General features: G+C 43.2%; 1 protein-coding gene across 3 annotated transcripts in view; it reads right to left on the reverse strand.

Moving 5' to 3' along the window:
- The window catches only part of CEMIP2 (cell migration inducing hyaluronidase 2), a 132,649-nt gene that overhangs the window by 64,276 nt on the left and 54,202 nt on the right, over nt 1-14,171 (reverse strand). The window contains exon 1 of one of the 3 annotated variants that reach the window (XM_015243681.3): nt 4,812-5,247. The exons of 1 other annotated variant lie outside the window; for it this stretch is intronic. The gene's annotated coding sequence lies outside the window, so the exon portion shown is untranslated. Of the gene's footprint in view, nt 1-4,714; nt 5,248-14,171 lie in introns of those variants that run through there. One more of the 3 variants, XM_006209366.4, reaches the window with a different exon arrangement.

Below are 14,171 nucleotides of genomic sequence, written 5' to 3' on the forward strand. Positions count from 1 at the left end.
ATGTGCAATGCTACAGTCATTTTTTAAAATAAATTAAAGCTAAGACTACCACAAGCTCTCCTAGGCAAACTTCTCATAATATAAAATCTCATCAAATGTTGCCAAACTTTTACTTAAATTCCAAACTAAGATGGAGTCCCAATAAAATAAATGTTTATCACTTGTCATCATGTAATGAAAATAAATATCTTGTTACAAGTCTGGTTAGTCTAATAATAACAATTTCAGAGTAGATTTGCCCACTAGATCAAAGGACTGATTTGTTGGGAGATAGCAATTCTGTAAGTCATACACAGCTTTGAGTCTGTTTCACTTTTTGTAAACAGACATTTTAATAGACCCTATGCTTCATACATCTTTGTATTATTCACAGCAACTTGCACAGTGCCTTGTACATCTTAGGAATGCAATAAAATATTTGCAGAACATACTTTCTGACAACTAGCATTAAAGGTTTCCCAAAGCAAGTACAAGGAAAACAAAAGAACATGAAAACCTATTTTTAATATGCTTTTATCCTATGATTCACAACACAAATCTGTAACGTTTCCAGGAATTTGTTTCTTTTAAAAAAAAGTGTACTTCAACAATATTTTAAATTGCTATACTATTTATAGAAAATGCAAGTAAAGCTAACTTTATTTCTATACTTAGTTTCTTATTTGACAATTTATTACAAGTAGCTTCACCCTACTCTGTGTAGATTCTCCCAAATGAAAAAAGTAAAGTGTCTGCCTTATACTTGGGTGCAATGGGTTTCTAAGCCAAAATGAAAATTATTTCACTATTAAAACATTAAAATAACTAAATTGCTAACAAAACCAAACAGGAGCAAATCAGAGTATACTGAAGGGGAAAAAAATGCTGGCTGGAAATAGGGACAAAGGAGTTCTTGTCTCCGCTCAGCCATTAATTTACTACATGACCTTACCTAATTAGTTAGCCTCTCTGGATCTCAACTTCCTCGTTTTAATATTATTTTTGAGGCCCATTCAAACTGCATGCTAAGATTCAGCATGTGTAACTGTCCTGAAAAGTGATTTATAGTCCTACTGCCCTTCCCCCAAAAGTGACATTTAACATGGCGGTTTTAAATATCTGAGAATGAACTGCTATCAAAGGCAATCTATTAAAATGTCAGATGAGCTTAAGTCCATTTCAAGCAGAGAATTAAGGCAAGTATATTAAAGCAAGTATTGCTTACAGATTCAAGTTTCACCTAGACAGCAGCTGTTGCTATTGAGAGCACAGCCTTTCTTCAACAGTGTAGTTGAAAATTACACCTCTTTACAAATGGAGAAAATTACTAAGGGTGATTTTCATGCTCTCAAAAATGCAGATGCATAGCTTTTTTTGTCCTTTCTCTTTTTTCCCCCCTATATTCATCTTGTTAGGATAGAGGAAAGGAGAAGGGCTATCCTGACTTGGGAGGCAGGGAGAAAAGTACAGGCAGGGAGACGTTACAGTACAGACCCAGACAAGCCCTTCTCAACTGATGTACTGTACTAGACAGCTCATCCTTCTAATTAGTGCTCACAATCCCAAAGTAATGCAAAGACTTCCTGTTGCTGAGATGAAGATGCCTGAACAAGTGACGTATGCCATATGGTAATAGCTAACTTAAAGTCTGAAGACTTGCACTCAAGATGGGATTCAGAACACTCTGGAAATGGCCAGTGAAATTGAAATCTGTGACTGAGACCAAATTAGACTAAGTTATGACTTGTATCTATTTATAGTTTTTAAAAAGAACATATTTTTAAAGTACCAAACCACACTAGCTTGTATGGTACTTTATCATATTACACAGCAAATTAAATTGAAGTTAATCCTCAAGAATTCTGTAAAGTCATTTTACAGATGAAGAAACAGTGTGTGAAGAATTAGGGGATTTGCCCAATAGCAAATTGTTAGCAATTGTCAGAGCCTTGTTTTAAACTCCATTCTGACTTCAAGTCCTCTAATCTTTACATTTCAAAATGGTACTTACGACATCAGTTTTCAGTCCCTACTGTTTTGTCTGATTTAGTAAATTTTATTTTTCACTAAATGGCTTCCTCCCCCACCACCATCCCCATTGCCCAATTTGATTCTGCTCTGGGTTCTCAAAGCATTCTATGCATAATTCTCCAAACACACACTTTACTGGGACTTCTAATTGTTTATTTCCTTTTCTCCCTGGATAGACTTACTTCTTCAACAACAGAGATTGTTTTCTTTATAGGTAGAAGCCACCACACAGATTATCTTCACTCCCTGTGACCTCCCAAGTTTTAACTACTCCATCCAACTCCCTCTCTGTTCCAAAAAGAACACTCCGCAAAGAGAGTAGGCAATCAGATTGCTTTCAGAGAGCCTGGCACACAGTAGGTGATTAATAATTGTCAGCTAAATGGATGGTGGGTAGGTGGATGATGCAATACTCATATTTTACAGTACTTTACAAGGTACACATTTACATACAGTGTCCCGTGTGAGTCTAAACTGAATTTGATAATGATCATTTAAATTTTTTCCTTCTAACATGTGATTCATAATTCTCAATTTCAGAAACTCGCCCAGAGGCACATAGTTAATTAAGTAGCAACTTTTCAACTTCAGAAATGGCCCATAAGACCACCGTACTCTCTTGCTTTGCTTTCTCTTCATTTCCAAGATAGATGGTTGAGAACAGGCTTGATTATGTCTATTAGAACATGAAGTGTCCTATTCTGGTTTCCTGTTGTAAAATTTGAGACTTGAAAATTTGTGGGTTTCAGGCCAGATCAAGAAAGGGGTGGGAGAGGGTATAGCTTAATGGTAGAGTGCATGCTTAGCATGCACAAGATCCTGGATTCAATACCCAGTACTTACATTAAAATAAATTAGATAGATAGAAAGATAGATAGACAGACAGACCGACCCACCGACCAACCGACCTAATTACCTCCTCCACAACAGACAAATAAAGGACCCTATTTAAAAAAACAAAAAAAGACTACTCATACAATTATCTGTGACAAAGGAAATCTAAATAAGCACTATATGAGAATTCACTCATTCAATTCTCCTGTCTACAGAGTGCCCGGTCTTTAGCTTGTGTGTCTCATTCATAGACTGTTAAAATGGGACTGGTGATGGCTCTGAATTCATTTCTAACCTTACTTTTCTGTGCCTGTAAACACATTCAGATAAAACATCAGGTGAACTGAACTGAAAACCATGGACAAGACTCCCGGTCACACACACACACACACACACACACACACACACACACACACGGATCCTGTAGTGCAGGTAAACAGAAAGCTGAGAGAAGTGATTTTAATGTAAAGGATAAAGCACCAGAAGGTGCTACCCAATGTTTATTAAGCAGAGGAAGTGCACTATCTTCTGCTTTGCCCAGAAATGCAAACTCAAAAGAGTTTTTTGAATAGCTAATCAAAGGCACACAACCAAAGTATGATGCCCAGACCAATTCTGAAAATAGCAAGTTTTCTTCAAGGTGAAACAAACATTAATAGCTTCATTCTAGCCAACCAAAGAACCATAAAACTAAATGTTTTAAATGCATTTGTTTTTGAAACAAAGTCATTTCCAACAGGTATGTCTGGCTGCTTTGATTCAGGTCTCCCTCAGCTCAGGTGAAATCGCCCCTTCCCCACCTTCCTTTAAATTCTTCTCACTTTGTACTGGGAACAGCTCATGAAGATATCTGCACACGCTTAACACGTGAAATTATGCAACATCGCATCACACTGTCACATTGAAACAAGGAGAGGGAACACAGCCAGTGGCTCCTGTACGGAATAAAAGTTCTTAAAATTATTAAATCCTCGATCCTTAACCCCTACTGTTGATGAAAGGAGACATACATCAGAGTCTCTTTTCTAACCTAATGCAGAGACTCTGAGAGGTTTCCGCTCAGGGCGAGATGTGGTAACACACATCAACCCTCAGCAGAGAGCATCCAGGGACATCAGAACCTTGGTTTTATTGCAAGGGGTGTATCAACCAGCATTAACTGCAGCGGTTAGGGTTCCTCACAGAGCAGGACCCCCTTCCTATGCCAAGACCTCCCAACTCTGCAGAGGAAAGATGGAAGTGATGGGTCCTTCCGCAGCTTTAAAGAAAGCTGCACGAGATTTTAAAGCGTCGCCTTAACTAACAGAAATTGGGGTGACGGGCGGGAGACCCACGACCTCAGGCAAATAAAGAGGCAAAGGTCACTCCAAACGCGTAGGCGCGCGCACTGAAGCCGAAACTCTGCAATGCACATTCCACCAGCCTTTCACTGTAGTCGGCTTCCTGTGGGGTTTATTCCCCCATACCAGCCCTCTCCAGAAAGTTTAAGGCTGTTCACATCGACTTTCAAAGGTCCATTGTTTCCTTTCCCGTAAAAGTAATGAAAAGTGAGAGGGAGAGAAAGAAATAAAGACATGGTTCCCAACTACCCTTTCTTACAGAGAGGACTTATGTAAAGAACTCCGGGGGAGTCTTGTTACTCCTAATCCAAAGAGGGGAAAGGCGGCACACGGGGGGAGGGCGGGAGGGTGCTTGGGAGGGTGCTTCGGAGCGTGGGGGGAGCGGGAGGATGTTTTCCATTTCAGTAAAAATGGCCAAATTCCTGACTGCGGGGAGCTAGGAAGGTGCGAGGGTCCGCGTCCTCGCAGTGGCCCCCAGCAGGCAGCAAGGGGGGCGGGGCAGAGGGCGGGTGACCCCCGTCGCTTCTTACCTTCCCCTCCCTGGTTAGCGTCGGCTAATTCAGGTGCCTACACAGCGGTCCAAAGAGAAAGAGCCGAACTCCTGGCGTCCCGGGGTCCGGATCTTACCTCCATGGCCAGGGAGCCCTTCGAGCCTCAGCGCCCGCCGCCGCCGCCGCCGCCGCCGCTGCTGCTTTTACGCAACTGGCAGCCACAGCTTCTGCCTGGAGGTGAAACACTCTCCTCCCGGGAGTGACGCGCACTTCCCTTCGCCTCCGCCTCCTCCTCTTCCAGCCCTGAGCCTCGGGGGCAGGGGCCTCGGCTCGCTCTCTCCAGAGCAGCCGCTCCGCTTTCTCGGCTCCTTCCCCTCCGGGAGGAAGTGGAGGAGAATCGCGGCCCGGGAGGCGCCGGTCGGAGCGTCCCCGAGACAGTGGGAAGGAGGCGGCAGCACTGGGCAGAGCGGGGCGCCAGGAGTCGCGCTTATCCCTGGTCGGCGGGCGCCGCGGCTCGCTAGGGTCGCGCTCAGCCTCCGCCGGCCAGACAAGCGGCCCGGCTCTGCAGGGCCGAGGGCTGCGGATTGGGCGGGCGGGCGGGTGAACGAGACGAAGAAGGCGGAGGAGAGGAGGAGCCTACGACTGGAGGAGGCGGTGGACGCTCAGGGCTCCTCCCGCCGCCTGGGCTCCCCGAGAGCTGCGGACGCCAGCATTCAGCGCCTCTCGCCGCTGCGGCAAGGAACAGCGCTCGACTGCACGGCCGCCGGGGCAGCGCCCCACCCCCTCTACACACACACACACGCACACACACGCACGCACACACACACGCACGCACACACACACACGCACGCACGCACCCCGGATGCGGCTGCAAACTCCTACTAGTGCGGCGCCGCGCACACCTGGCTGACCCTGAGCCCGCGCCTCCATCACCTCACTGCTGAGCCCGGCACTGCAGCCCCAAAACCCCCAGCAGAGCTTGACATCACACCCCCATCACTCCAAGGCTGAGCTAGACATTACACCTCCATCACCTTCCAGCTGAGCCTGACTTCGCGCCCCAGCATCTCACAGCTGAGATGGACATTGCCCCTTCATCGCTCCCAGCTGAACCAGACTTTGCGCCCCAGCGTCCGTCCCCAAAGGGACGTCCCCAACTCCCGAAAATTTCCTGTGATTCTGGCCACCGCACCACGGGCGCCCCCACCTGGCCAATCCTTGGTGGGGTTTCTTAGCCTTTTCCGAAGGACAGCCTGCTCCCAGACTCAGGACAGCTCCTCCTGCAGCACAGAGCGGTCCCAGCATCCCGCTCTCATGCCAGAATAAATATACCTACGTCTCCCCACACCCCCTGCCTACGGCACTCTGGAGTGGCTACCACTTGCAGGAGTGGCGCTGAAAGCCACTCCCCGGCCCATCCCAACGCTCATGCACTCCAGCGTAACCGGAGCAGCCCCGCCGCCACCACGCCACCACCAGTGTTGGAGCTGCTCTCAACAGAGGAAAGCCTTGGCTCCCGCTGAGGGTGCGGCCCGGGCTTGATCAGTCAGACCCACGAGGTCCCGGGCTAGTGACAGCAGCAGGACTGCCAAATCTGGGCTGCCGTCATCTGCCACTAAATTCGGAATTGGAAGTTTTCCCGCTGTGGAACTCTTTCAGTGAATACTGTACAGATAGGACTGTTCAGTTTTCAGAACTGCTCTTTTTTTTTCCCCCCTTCATCCTTTTAATAAAAACTCTGTCATGTAACGATGACACACCCAACAGGCAGGAAAGGGAATTCCCTATTTCGAGGGTTTTGGTTCAGTACTTTGTTGGAATCAATGTTTCTAAATCTTGGCTGATAAAATTCCCCTGGGGCACTTTGAAAATTTTGGATTCCCAGATCTAACACCACCTACTGAATTAGAGGTGCCAGGAATATGGAGGTTTGAGGAACAGTGCTAGGGTGCATCCTGGAATTAAATAAAACCTTGCAAAGAGGCCTCTAAAAAAGCAACACAGTCTAGTACTGTGCTGAGACCTTAAAGAAACCACCGTGGGACTCTGGAAGCCACTGTCTCTTTTGAGAGATGAAGGTTCTTAAAATAAGCCAGATGATGACAAACTGGAGGGAACAAATGACTGTTTCAGTAGTCTGAATGTGAAATGGTCAGGACTATGCCTTGTAAGAACAGAACAGGAACTGTCACCCTGGGTGGTGACATAGCCCCCCAAAGATATCAGATCCTAATCATTAGAACCTGGAAATGTCCCTTTATATGGAAACAGGGCCTCTGCAGCTTAAATTAGGGGTCTTGAGTTGAACAGATTATCCTGGGTTATCAGGGTGGCCCTACCTGCAATCACATGTATCCTTATAAAATGAAGGCAGGGAGGAAAAGGCAATGTGACCATGAAGGCAGGGACTGGAGTGATGTAGCCACAAGTCAAGGAATGCCAGCAGCCAGCAGAAGCTGGAAGAGGCAAGGAAAGGTTCCCCTTAGAGCCTCCAGAGGGAGAGCAGTGCTGCTCACACATTGATTTCAGACTTCTGTCCTCCAAGACCCTGAGAGAATAAATTCCTGTTGTCTTAAGTCACCAAATTTGTGGTAATGTGTTACAGCAACCACAGGAAAGAAATATACCCTGTGGCCTGTGCAGTGCCAACTTTACATAAAAATGCTCATTTTCTGAATCTTTATTACATGCCAAACACTTTGTTTAGAGTTGCACCATCTCATTTAATCCTCTCAATAATTACTATTCCAATTAGAAATGAGGACACTAGGACTTAGACAGTTTAAGGAGACTACCAAGTTCACACAGCAAGAGTATATTGGAATAAAGTCTGCCAATAATTCAAACACCAAAAATAACTTCACATAATTAAAAATTCACATAAGCTATTTTAATGAAAGTTTTGGTTTTAAAGAGGTCTTACTTCTATAACCTATATCTATTGCCAAAACCAAGGAAAATGGATATTGATAGTAGAGGAGGCTGTGCATGTGGGGGGAGGGCAGGGTATATAGGGGAACTCTCTGTATCATCTGCTTTTTTTGTGAATTTCATAAACTTTTGTTCGTAGATATTTATCTGGAACATGAAAAACCAAAGGTCCTTAAAGCAAAAAGGCAAATAGTTTTGAAACTAACATGAAAGGAAGTTACAAAAGATACAGAACAAAGTGCAAAGTCACAGAATGGAACTGATATCACTGATTGGGTTCGCAGGGAAGCAGGCTCTGAGACAGAGTGGTGGGATGTTCATTAAGGAATGCCCATGGGGTCGACACTTGTGGAGGGAGGGACAGGAAGCAGGATGGAACAGGAAGAATCTGAGCTTCAGTGTGAACCCAGCAACAGGCTCGGCCACTCTCCCCTAGAGGCCTTGCAGCTAGCATGACCCATCAGAGATATTGGGCCTAGATGCCTGGGACTTCAAATAGCCTCCTCCTGAACTAGTCATTGAATGTGGAGGATCCTGGGAAGTGCAACAACCTTGGCAAGATGACTCACCAGCTGAAGCAGTCCCTGAGAGGGCCAGCTGTCAATAGCACTCAGCTGGGCAGCATGTCCTCCGTTAAAGACAGATTTGGCTGGCAAACTCCATGTTACCCACTCACACAGTATATAACACCCTCACCTGTCCTTTCCCTGTGAGGGAAAGCCCCAGGATGAGTGGAATGCTCAGATGGTGTTTTTTGATTCCTAGTGGTGGCAGTGCTCACAGTCTTGAGGCAGGATAGTACACTGGCTAAGACCTGAGGCACTTTGGTCAGATTGCTTGGGTTAGAGTCAGAGTGCATAGCTCACTTGCTGTATAACTTTGAACAAGATGCCTCAATGCCTGCTTCTTAATTTAAAAATGGAAATAATAATCGTACCTAGCCCAGAGAGTCATTATGAGAAATATGGTTATGCTCTAAGGGGCTTAGCTGCACACCTCGTAAGTGCTCAGCAAATTGTATTACTGGTGCCTCTGGTCACGTCTTTAGCCCTCCGTGATTCGCTAAATTGGAATATTTTATCAGGTTACACTCACAATAACTTTTTTGGTGGGATAGGAAACTGAGTGCTCTTGGGATCCAGGTTGGGCGTGAAGGCCATGAGATACATACAATGAGCATTACCTAAAGGAAATGAGAACTTTCTTTTTAATGGTGAGAAACGGCAGCTGGACTCCCCACACGTCTTATTTCACAAAACTCCCTGGTTCTGTGTGTGCTTCCCTTTCCCTATCTCTCTGAAATGTCAGTTTCCCATTCTGTCCCCTGGCTGGCCCAACCCTTTACCACACTTATCATTGTCCTTTGCATCTCCTGAGAACTGTTTCAAATGTCACCCTCTCTGTGCACATTCTACGGTCACCAGTCAGGGCCTCCCCTCAGCTCCGATGGCTCTGCACACATCTGCTACAGCCCCTACCACATTGCACTGTGATTAATAAAACAAGTCTTAGCCCCAGCCATTCCCATCTTGCCCACTCCCTCACAGCTGGCAGACTGGGGACCTGAGAATGCCAAGATTCAAGATGGAACTTCATTTCTAAATCCTCAGGGCCTAGCACAGTAATTGAGTGACAATGATTGCTGAGCGGGTGACAAGCAGTTCGAAAAGCCCTTCAAGAGAGGGTAGAGGACCAAATATCATGATTTGGAAAGAGTTTGTGCATCTCGGTGTTCAGCACTTAGAACCTCTGCTTGTTTTGCATTTTCCAGCTCCAAATCCTTTAAGATAGAACCTTGCTTGACTCTCACCTCTCTTTTCCTTTCTGTTTTAGCCCAGGCTGGAGAAACTGATTCCTACCAACAGTGTTTCATTCTATGAGGGTGGGAGCAGGTCATTTTTAAATCATGTTTTTCTATTCATACTTCTTCCTGGTTACAGGTGACTAATGCTTCACTAGGAAGGTGTTGATGTGCTCTTTGCCATCCTCACATTAATTAAAAGTCTTAGAAGAACTTTTCCCCAGTGACCCAGCGCAATAACATTACAGAATGTTAGTATGAACGTTCTCTGCTGTGGTACAGCTGAGTGTCAACAAGACCATCTTTTCTTTATGTCCTTCCATCCAGCTAACCTCATTCTCACACTTCATCAGCTTGTTATGAGGACTGTATATATTTTCAGTTCAACTCTCTAGATACTTGCTTTAAAGTATGACGTAAGCAATTCTGATATAGCTAAAACTCTGACAGTCATTTCAAAGAAAGGAAAAAATTATTTATTTTACTTTAAGCCTCTAATTCTAAGTAGGAATTAATCATCTTTTGTTTCCCTTATTAAAAAACATGACCTTTACTCTGAAAAAAGTGAGATCCCATCCTGATTCCTATCCAACATCTTCAAAATTTGCACAAAACCCTATAAAGTTAGATACCTTTGGTATTTTTCTATTTTAAGGGCTTTTACAGCTATCTTTATATAAGTGATTTTTTCTTTGATGCTGGCACCCAAACCCAAGAACTAGAAAGGACATTTCCCCAACTGAGGACATTTCACAACTGAGGATACTGTTTCTAAGAAAGGAAGTGAATAGCCTGAGGTCACCCAGCTGGAATGAAGCTGCTACTGTAAGAGTTGCTACTATTATTTTGGATTAAGATTTTCTTATACAATGCCTAAGATATATGCGGTGTTACCACCACTACCCTTTGTTTGCTGTATGAGGACTGCATGATACATGTAAACTGAAAAAATACACGAGAAATGTGGCGTCTCTTCATTATATTCACATACAGATGTATTCTGATAGACTTTAAGTAATGAATTTGTATAAGAATTGAGAAAGCTGGCTATGGATATAGATTTTAATTTGAAATAATACCAATATCCTGAAATCATGCATTATCTCCCAGGTTTTATCCCTTCTTTCCTGTTCCTCCCTTCCTGGCAGCCAGCAAAGGAGCATAAACTCACTCTACTTTGAAAGATTAAAATTCTGTGAACTCTTCAAAGGAGCATAATTAGAAAGGAAAAGCAAGATTAGAAGCACCTTACCTGCATAAATTTAGAGCTTACAAAATATACTGTATCAAAAGCTCTCTGCATTTTCCATAGTTACTATTAAAGACTAAATAAAGTACAAGAAAAAATAAATCCTTGTAGACTCAGGGCCACCTGGATGACAGAAGTGCTCTTCAGGAAACTTGGGATCATCAGTGATTTGAAAATCCAGAGTTAACAACTTGCCAGAAACTACCCTAAGTCCAACTGAATTCTACAAATCCCTTTTGTGACATTTTTACAACCTCTCTAAAGAAATGAACACAAGTATTCATGTTCTTTTAAGATCCCCTCCCACGATGACTCTGAACTTGGCCATGTACTTGCTTTGGCCAATGCAACAATGGAAGAATGAAGTAAGCAGAAGCTTCAAAAGCCCTTGCACTAGTTGTTGGGGGTAGGGTGGGGGAAGAGGAATTTAAGATAATGTGGTCACAGAATACAGTGAACCCTAGAGCAACACAGGTTTGAACTGTGCAGATTCACATAAGCAGATTTTTTTTTCAATAAGTACATGCTACAGTGCTTCGTGATCCAAGGTTGGTTGAATCTACAGATATGGAACCTCAGGATACTGAGGGCTAACCACAAAGTTAATACCAGGATTTTCAACTGCACGTAGGGTCAGTGCCCCCTAACCCCCAAGCTGTTAAAGGGTCAACTTAACACAGCAAGTGACAGTTAAGCTAAGATCTAAAGGATGTTAACCCTAAGAACAGAAATTTCAGGAGGAGGATGAGTTATGATGGTGAAAAAGAAAAGACCAGAGTAGGTTTAGCCCTGAGGACCAGATAATCTAGGCTTGGAATGTTATGGACCCAGGAGAGGCCAATTGCAAACTTTTTGCCCAATTTCTGCTTGGACTTGTCTTCTCCAGATAAATAAATCCAAAGAAGTCATAAAGGTCAAAGAATTTTCTGGACAGATGCTTCGCTTTATGTAGAAACGTAGAAAATTGCTTAGTTGAAGATAAGCAACAGTTTGAAGACAGTCTGGCAGCTTTCACTTTTGTGTCTTTGGAATCCCTGAGCTGCCATGTAAAAATCTGGCTACCCTACTGGAGAAATCACACGGAGAGAGTGTTGTATGTTCACTTTCTCATTATACAGAGAGACCATGTGTGAGGAGAGAAGACCAGAGATAATACTAAAGAGGGAGAAGACCCAGCCATCTCAGTATCCCCGCTGAGGTCTGCCCCACATGCCTCACTAAATAAATGCAGCCATATGGGAGAACACTGGCAAAAACAGCGGAGGAACTGCCCAGCTGAGCCCAATCCAGATTTCAGAATCTTGAGCAAATCAAATAGTTGTTATTTTAAGCCACTGAGCTTTTGTTACGCAATAATTAAAAATTTCAATCAGTGGTTCTTGACTGAGGGGGATTTTGTCCCCCATAGGATATTTGGCAATGTCTGGAAGCAATTTGGGTGTCACATTGGAGGGAGGGGTACTATGGGCATCTAAGGGGCAGAGGCCAGGCCTGCTGCTAAACATCCCACAATGTACAGGATAAAGAATTATCTGGCCCAAAATGTCACTTATGCCCAGTTGAGAAACTCTGACCTAAACAAAAGATATACACATTTATGATTTTGATAGGTAACTGTCAAACAGTATTTTATAGAGGTTATACCAACGTATTTTCCAAAGAGCAATGAATGAGAGTACTTATTTTCCTATCACCTCACCAGCAGTATATAAGATCAGATATATAAATAAAGACATAGAAATATGTACCAATCTTTGCCACAGGAAAAAACCAACTTTAACATTTATCTACTAATAACCAAGGATTAGTGTCTTTTCACATATACAAGAGCCATTTGTAGCTCCTTTTCTGTGACTTGTCTGTTCATATCTTTTGCTCATTGTACTACTTGGCTGTTTTTCTTATTCTCATTAATTTGTAAAAGTTCTATACGTATTAAGGAAATTATCCTTTTGTTTGTAATTTGGGTTGAAACTATGGTTTCCCCGTTTCTCAGGCTGATTTAGAGTGGTAAATAGCTAGAAACCAAACTATACCAAGAAAACCATACTCAAGTGCAAAAACATGTTTGTAAGCCACTATTTGAACAAGCATAAGAAACTAATAAATAATGTACTGTGGAAAGAAAGGTCCTATTTGCTGCCAAAAACCATACAGTGAGGTACAGGGGAAACCAGCACACGTGAGTAGGGGGCTGAATGGACAGGGTGCTGCAACTAGTGAAGAAGGAAGCCTTCTTTGAGACTAGACTGACACCCTGAGAGACTGAATTTCAAAATGTAGGCAATTATTTAAAACAGTAGATATCACCTTTTGGTCAGCCTCCAAGTTCAACCTCAGCTCCCCTTCACCTTCGGAACCATTCAACTCTCTTCCCTCTCTCAGCCTCTCCTAATATAAAAATGGCTACCAACCAGGGACCCTTAAACAAGGGTCTGGAGCCACAGTGTTTCAGATCTTCAGCAATTCCACTTACTACCTGTTTGACTTTGGACAAGTTACTTAAGCTCTCTGTGCCTGTTTCTTTATCTGTAAAATGGCAATAATCACATACTCACTACAGAATTGTTATGACAGTAAGGGAGTTAATAAATGTGAATCATTTAGAAGAGTACCTGGTATATATATGCATACAGTTAGAATTATTTAATGCTAATAATACACACTAATTCACACACACACACACACACTCTATTTCAGACAAATAACATAATTCCTCAAAATTTCAGTCACCTATTATGTATAATTACCTTCATTTCACAAATAAGGAAACTGACATTCAGAGAAAGTATGTAAGACCTACTTTTTTCATCACCTTTAGATCACTTGCCAATATTAAATAAAGTAGTATCTTTTAGAAGGAAAGCTTGAAGGAAAAAAAATCTTAGTTACAGAGGCAACTGGAAAACCATCTTCAAGTTATGAAAGGTTATTGTGAGGACCAGAAATTAACTTTGTTGTGTTGCTCCAGAGGGCAGAAGGGATATCAATAGGTAGAAAATCAAGGGATGCAGAATCTGGTTTCAGTCTTATGAAAAACTTGCTATTTTTACTTTCCTTGTATCCCTAGTCCCTAGCTTGGTGCTTGGCAACAGCTCTCAGCTCTCAAACATTTGTTGAATAAGTAAATAATAAATAAAGTAAATAATAAGGGTTTATCCAAAATGAACAGGCTGCCTCAGGAGCACTCCATCCTGGCCATGTGTAAGAAAAGCCCACAGCTAAGAAGCTGATAGAGGGTTAGAATAAATGCCTATCTACGTTTAATTATTCTATCCGAGTCTTCAGGAAGAAAAATGGTTCCAGTGAAATTGCAGAAAGAGAAGTTCCTCTCAGGACCACCGAAGAACTGACTTCTGACTTCAAAACTTTCTGTAGGACAGAAGGAACTAACTTCAAAGAGATTCTTGTCAAATGTTTCTCTACCTGGTGAGTCACTGTCTCTGTGGACACAGGTGACCAGAGGCAAGACTATACTACTAATATTTTAAACAGGTAAAATCAAGTAAAGGAGA

This window comes from Vicugna pacos, chromosome 4 (genome assembly GCF_048564905.1).
Source record: "Vicugna pacos chromosome 4, VicPac4, whole genome shotgun sequence".
NCBI lineage: Eukaryota > Metazoa > Chordata > Mammalia > Artiodactyla > Camelidae > Vicugna > Vicugna pacos.